The sequence below is a fragment of the Aphis gossypii genome, chromosome 3 (assembly GCF_020184175.1).
Source record: "Aphis gossypii isolate Hap1 chromosome 3, ASM2018417v2, whole genome shotgun sequence".
Classification (NCBI taxonomy): domain Eukaryota; kingdom Metazoa; phylum Arthropoda; class Insecta; order Hemiptera; family Aphididae; genus Aphis; species Aphis gossypii.
The window spans coordinates 24,844,831-24,852,601 of record NC_065532.1 but is presented as its reverse complement, the minus strand read 5'-3'; the positions used below and the strand labels follow the sequence as shown (position 1 = coordinate 24,852,601).

General features: G+C 27.4%; 1 long non-coding RNA gene across 1 annotated transcript; it reads left to right on the top strand.

Annotated features, from left to right (window-relative positions):
• On the top strand, positions 1-3,190 carry LOC126550920 (uncharacterized). Its single transcript, XR_007604959.1, has 3 exons — positions 1-548; positions 2,600-2,693; positions 2,843-3,190. It is a non-coding gene; the product is annotated as an uncharacterized LOC126550920 (long non-coding RNA).
• The last annotated feature ends 4,581 nt before the right edge of the window (positions 3,191-7,771 follow it).

Sequence of the window (7,771 nt, the reverse complement as noted above, 5' to 3'; positions counted from 1 at the left end):
GTCGTCGCCCATTTAATGCATTTAAACACAAATGTGTAGAGCGTATATTATAATAATTAAAGTGAATGTCAACGAATGATAAATTGGTGCCTATAACGATAATAAAATAGTAGGTAATAGTTATAAATTATAATATTAATTTTGCAGTATATCTACCAATGTTTGTACTGTCTGTAGTTTATACTATTATAATATACGTACTCGGGTATTATTATGTATCTGGAGTGTCGGAGTGGTAAATGGTGATGCTATAACGTTTTGCGTTGCAATACCTCTAAGTTTAATAGCCATGTCGTGTATAAAAGATTATAATATTATTGATATTCAATATTATGGATTTTCGCTAGAACTAAGTCGTGTGGTTTGATTTACAGCTGCCGACGGTGTTTCCCATTGCGTCCTGATGTTTACTTCGATTTAAATCAACTGGTGGTTGCGGCATGCATCGATTTCGAGAATTTTCGTTATTATTATGATTATCGTACAGATATAAACACGAAGTTCATTATAATATATATAATATGTCATGTACACGGAATCGGTGAACTGTAAGTGTATAATATCATATATTATATTGTTAAACTGCATTTATTGTTATTTATGTATCCATTGTCAATCGAATTCAATATTAACAAACTCATATTTTCCTACTAGAGTCCTGTATCGGGCTGTATTATGTACACTCTAGACTGTTAGCCATAATAAAATGTATAAATAATGTTAACGATTTGCGATAACTTTAAAAGTTTAGAAGACTTTACCTCAAGTATTATATAGTTTAGTGTTCATAAAGGGAGACAAAAGTACCTACTCTTTTTAAATCGGATATTTAACATTCACAAGTGAAAATAGCATTATATTTCTAAATTTTTTTGAGTAAATTGGCTGATTAATTCGATGGAGGAAAATGGTAAGTGTATACCTATGTATACCTAATATAAAATATTCGATTGGTACATTTAATACAACTTTAAAATTACAACTCACAAGTTTATGACATAAAATTATATTAGCTTAATTTCTTAACCGTTATATATGAGTTAATAGTTGTTATATAGGTTAAGGAATATCGGTGTTTTGCAGTAGTATGACCATTGACCATCCTGTATTATACTCTATAAAATAATTCGATCATTATCAAATCTAGCTATTCTATTTACATTTTTTAATTTGACACTCGATATTATAGAGAGTTGTAGAAATTATTTGTCTGGCGTGCGCCAATAGCCAAACCTCGCAGTGATTCGCGCCTATAATATATACGTTATGTATAATAATCATCGATATCGCGTAATTACAAAATATGCGTATAAAGAAAACGCAAATAAGCTGCATACCTATACGACGGATGAATCATCCGTAAGAATTCGCATTAGGTTAGGTTATCCGGGATCCGAAAACCTGCGCGCGCAGTGCAAACAGCGATAGCGGTTTACGCACGCCCAGCCAACCGGTCGAAAGTTTTTTTTATTATATTATTTTACAAATTATATGACTACGCCGTGACGGATTTCAGCCGTTTTGCATAAATTAAGCGTAGGTAGCTCCAATATACGATATATAATATGAAATCGTAGTTTTTCACCGGATTTCTAGGCAATAAAAACGCAGTGGCACGCCGAATACGGTCCATGGAGCGAAACGAGTCTCGTCGTCGTCGTCGTCGTCGTTGTCGTAGCGATCCGCGAGAGAGCCGAGTCATTTGTCGACGAGTCGAAAGATCTATTTGAGATTAATTTGCTCGTTCCACAACCGGGACGACGACGCGACGATCGATTGTATTATTATACGTATGGAACGTGAATTATATGTTATTATTATCATTATCGTAGGTACCGTTGTGCATTTGTACTATAATAAGTACAGCAAACACACGTGCGGTCGGAATTAGCAGAAGCAGCAGCAGAAACTGTATAGCCATAAAGAAGTTTTTTGTAATCGACGCTTTTTAAAAAAAAAAAAACCAAACAAACAAATAACGCCAATACAATCGCAAATTCTAATTTATTGTTTTTAGAGTTGGCACGTTTTACGAAAATTTTAAGCGGAATCGATAGCTATATTTATACAGCAGTGCGTTTTCATTTCGTAGACACTTACTTCAGCAAAAAAATCACGATATAAAAATCCTATTTTATAACTTCTCATAGTTATAACTATATCAATTTTCGAAATTGTCAAGTGGTTATAATATATGGGCTGCAAAAATTACACTTGAATATTACGTATAGCATACATTATTGATGGCCACAATGACGTATTATTTAACGTTCTAATTATTTTTTTGTACCATTTACATTTAAAAAAAATATATAATTCAAAAGTGCAGACGTTTTTAATTCGATAAATAGGAATTCGAGCCAATATAGTTTTCTAGTGGTGACTTACACTTACATATATTGGTTATATTCAATATCCATTATTTCCTTAAAAGTTAACGACACGCGAAATAAACATTGAAAATTGTGTTGATTTTTAAATTCTGATTAGGGCTATATTATAACATGATGAGTGATGACACATCTACGATGTGTAAAAGTATATGTACAAAGAAACGGAAGAAAGAAAGTAAATAATATACTTATTATGTATTCCTTAGGCGAGTCCTGCTGCTAGTCAAACGGGGATTTTCGAAATAATTCGCTCGTGGTGTATCGTATGTCCTCGAGTCGTTAACAGCCGAACCTAACCGAGTAAGTTGTACAAATTTAACATAATATTATATATTTTATGAGATGTGCCAAACAACGTTTTACACGACGGACTCGTGTTTTGTATTATTTTATAAATATAATGTATACTGTATATAATAATATATTTTGTGTACTGTAACTTGTTGTAGGTAAGCATGAAAGTCATTTGATGCTTTGATACGTGTACACAGTTATTGCACTTGCATACAGTTTATGATGACGGTAACATTAAGCTGATCTAATAGTAGTATACTCGATGTATATTGTACTATAGAAAAATATAACGTAACTATTACGTAATGGGTCATCGAAACTTTTCTCGACAAAATATTTTATAATAAATAAGTATATGATAGGTACACGTTTAGTCGTATTATAATAAGCGTCAGAACGATTTGTACATAATTGTATAGTCCTAAATAGTATTTTGAATATATATTAAAATTCTAAAATTTAATATATAATAGGAGGGGGGTTGTCTAATTAACAATGTAGTTTTAAATTTGTATTTATATAATAAAACACAATTTGAATTAAATACTAATTAAATGGCATACCTTATTTATGATATACCTACCTAGGTATAACTGCAGAAGGTCATCTTTAAATTATTTCATTCCAATTCTTTTTGAAAATTTGTAATTTAAAACATTAAACTAATATTATTATAAAATTTTGTTTTTGATGACTAAACAGAGAAATTTCAAAACTTACATTTTATATTATTACATCACCATTTGTAATTTATTATTTTTTTAGCAGTATAATATGGTAGATTGAACCAGGTCGGCACATAAGGGTTGAATATATTGTCTCAATGATAATATTTGAAGGCAGTGATGGGTAGGTACTAGGTACCTATAATGATATTAATAAGGTGTTAAGTATTTTATATATATATATATATATATAAATACTGCGGGTTAGGTATCATAATTTATAGTATTGTTTAGAATTAAGATAATATAATTATAAATAATATTGATTAAGTCATCATAATTCAATTTATATTTATCAATATAAATAATAATAATATAAGTATGCCCATCGATGTCGATGAATTTTCAATTGATTCTTATCAAGACTCACTGTTTATAGATCCAGGGACTTTTCCACATATAGCTTTGGTAATGGGTATTAGAACCATCGATCGGGCTGCAGTTTCGTGCTAGTTCATAGTTGTAACTGTTGTAAGAGTTGGATGTTCCAACTTGGAACGATTGTAACCGGCCTGGGTGTTGTCTGTAGACGACGCTCCGTCGTACGTCTGTTGGATTCACCTATGTTGAATATGATGAATAATGATGACGACAGCCGTGATCTCCGCGTTTCTCATATAGTTTTCAAAACTAATGAATAGGTATGTGGTTGTAGTTGCAAGACCCAACAACACTGGAAACTTGCATGATGTTAGATTCAGGAGGACTATACTCTTATTATAGTCTATTAGTGTTTACCGTATAATTACTTAAATTCTCAAAACGTTCAAAAAAGAATCATACGATTAAATAATAATTATTGTGCTGCGATTGCGCGAGTTACTATTTCAACTCGTTGGATATTAGAAAAGGAATTATTAATATTTTTCTATGTTTTTTGGAAATTATGTGCAATATTTTTAACCATATAATAATAATGAGTTATTATATATAGACATATAGTACATTAGTACATATTATATTCATTACGAAATAATGTTATGTATGTCGTGTGTTTTGGGTTTATAAAAAATAAGCGGATGGTACAACTGACATGTTATTTTCCTAGTATGTAAAGCACTAGGTAAATAGTTCTTGCCACCACTAGCGTGCTGATATTTTTATATTACTGAGGTAAAGTTTGTTTTATTTAAATTTATACTAAACTTAATCATCAATAAGCCTTGTAAATTATTATTATTATTGTTATTTTATTTTTCTGAGCGGAGTGATGAAATGTATATAATTTTGTCATAGTGTATATTTTTTTGTGTGTGAGTACGTGATAAGTTTTAGATAAAATAATTCGGTTTTTGAAAAGTAAGAGTGTTTTTGAATTTTAAATTGAATCTAGAGTGTACTTTTGAGAGGTAAAACCTAAAAACTTAAGAATTCTCAATATTTATGTTTATAGTTGGGAAAAACAAACAAAAAATGGAATTTTTATGAAATCCAATTTTCGACAGTATTGATTCTGTTTTTTTGATATAACTCGAAAACAAATAATCGTAGACATTTGACATTTTTACCAAATGTTTAAATTATCGTTTTCTAGTTACAATGCATTTTTTAAATATATTTGTCCTACCTATTTATGTCCTTTTTTTACATTTTTTTTTTTTACAAATATTAATTAAAAATTATTTGATAGGTATCAATGCTTGGAAATTTAATAAAATATCCCACAAAATATATTCTTATATCTGTATAAAAATATTAAAAATATATAGGGACTATTTTTTTATATAGGTATGCATTCATAATCAAAATTTAGACAAAATCGCAAAAAATTATAAACTATTTTGTAATTAAAAATTTATAAAAATTTTTCTTTTTGTAGTTTTTCAGTTTTGAAAATTTAATATAAAATTTGTCATAATTAGCTCATATTATAACCATAAAATCTAAACATTGTGTTAAATCATTAATGTTTTTAGACATTTTAATTACTAATTTGGACGAAATAACTTATTTAAAGTTTAAACAATAAAAAACGATATGTTCATTATTTTGTTAAAATTTACAAACATTTTATTCGCGGAACTTAAAATTAGAGTCGTTTGACATTGAGCCAATGATATTGATGTTATCTTAGCTAATTTGATCATTGGCTTATTTGTATAATATACAAACATCTATAGTGATACTTTTAAACGCTATTATAGGAGAATTAAGGTTTACTATATATATGTAATGTTTTAGATGTAAATATTAAATATTGAGTTTAAACGTAACAAAAATTCGAAATTAATTAATAGCTGGAAATATAACACCGAAGTAGTGATTGTCACAGCTGTTATACTGAATTCAATTTTCTTTCAGAGTAATTCTTGACTTCATTAAAAAAACTCAAGAGGAAGCTATTTTTTTTCTTGTAATAGGTACATTAAAATTAATTTACTTTAGACTATACGCAAAACTTGTGTAGAGGTATAAATGAGTTATTATGAAATTTTAAAAATTAAAACATTTACAATAAATAAATATTATATACATTTTCATAACATAATTATAAATAAAAGAAAAAAATACTTAAGATTAAAGTTCACTTATCAACCATATAAATATTTTAGAATAGAATTTTTGTTTAATAGATATTTAAATTTTTTATTTACATTACAGAAAACGCTATTTTTAAAACAGCACTTCAATTATTTGGACCTAAATAATCTAAAAAATGTTTCCCTATTTTTTTTTTTTTTTTTTTTGTGTAATTAAATTGAATATCATAGGCTCGTACATTCTCGTTTTTAAATGTGTAAATAATGATTTTTTTTTTTAGAAACACTTAACATGGCAAATTGTTTATACAGTAATCTAATCGGCAAAGCTTTTAACTCTTAATAAATGGAAACTGATGAGTCTATTAAATAATTTTTCTTTAGACATATCCTTACAGTTGATTTAAAATAAGCAGCACAGGTAAGTGAATAAAGTACTTATATAATATATTCAAAGGTTATATAACGTTCGATCAAAAAAGTAAAATATATATATAAGACCCAAGACTCGATATTTTATTAATGTTTTTTACTAAATGTATTGTTTATTAATTGAAATATTCAGTCGAAATCTGATACTTAATTACCTAACAAGTATGAATATTGCATGAAAATATTATTAAGCGATTCACATTTATTTGATTTAGTAATAGTTTCAGCATAGTAGTTGAATCAAAACAAAATATTATATTTTTTTAATATTATTTTAGCTTAAAATTATTAAGTATTCTTAAGAGTTTCCGGAAGTGTCAATCCAGGCATGCGAAATCTAAAACTGTTGATTAAACTATATCTTTTGTTTGTTGTTCCAAATTCCGAAGTCTTATCCATACTATTATTTGGATTTGAGTCTATATTAGTTTATATAATCATTTATATAATCACGGAATCACTGTTAACACTAACAAATATATATTATAAATTTAAAAATAATACTTATACAAGTAAATGATTCACTGCTGCTGAAACTTACAAAAAAACTATAAAGTATCTCTTCAGCAGTATTTAGTTTATAATATTATTAATATTATTAATATTGAAATTGAACATGCAACTAAAAAATCTACGCACGTTATATAATATAATAATGTAATAATTATAGTGAAATTTCATCGCCATGCTTAAGGACAAATCATTTATAATTCATGAATAATAATATAAATTAATTATATAAAGCTTATAATTTTGTGCCAGTTTAAGCTTAACTATTAGTAGAATATTTAGGTACTATACTTAGAATTACTCACATATAAATATATATCATATATACAAGAAAATATTGATAAATAAAAAAAAACTTGAAAAAAAATAACTGTGATCTATTAATTTCGAGTTTAATCTATAGGTGTTGTAAAAGGATAATTTAAACTATTTTCCACGAAAACCGGCCTATAATTTTGTATTTTTTATTTCAAGAACCGATATTGAAATGTTGTATTGTTTAAGTTTTATTGAAAAATATGAACTTTTCAGCAATCCAAACTTTAGATTTTTTGACGATAATTATTACAATTTAAAATCACGGTTACCGAGGTAAATATATTGTAGGATTTATATTAGGTACATTTTAGATAGCTGTAATCGTATGATTAATAGTTTTTTTTTATTATTATTAAAATACACATAATTTGTAGAAATATAACTTTATGAAGATATAATTTACCGAGGACCATAATTAAATATTTAACGGCTGTGGTACTCAAAAAGAACTTCAGGGGCCAGTACATACTGCCTTTGTTGCTCCAGTGCACACGTCTATGGTTTTCATCATCAAATAAAATTGTTGTCAATTTATTATTGCTGATATCGTGAACTCGTAAATAACTATATGTAAATGAAGTGAAGTTAAGTAGTAAGTATCTATCAATTTCAGCAAATT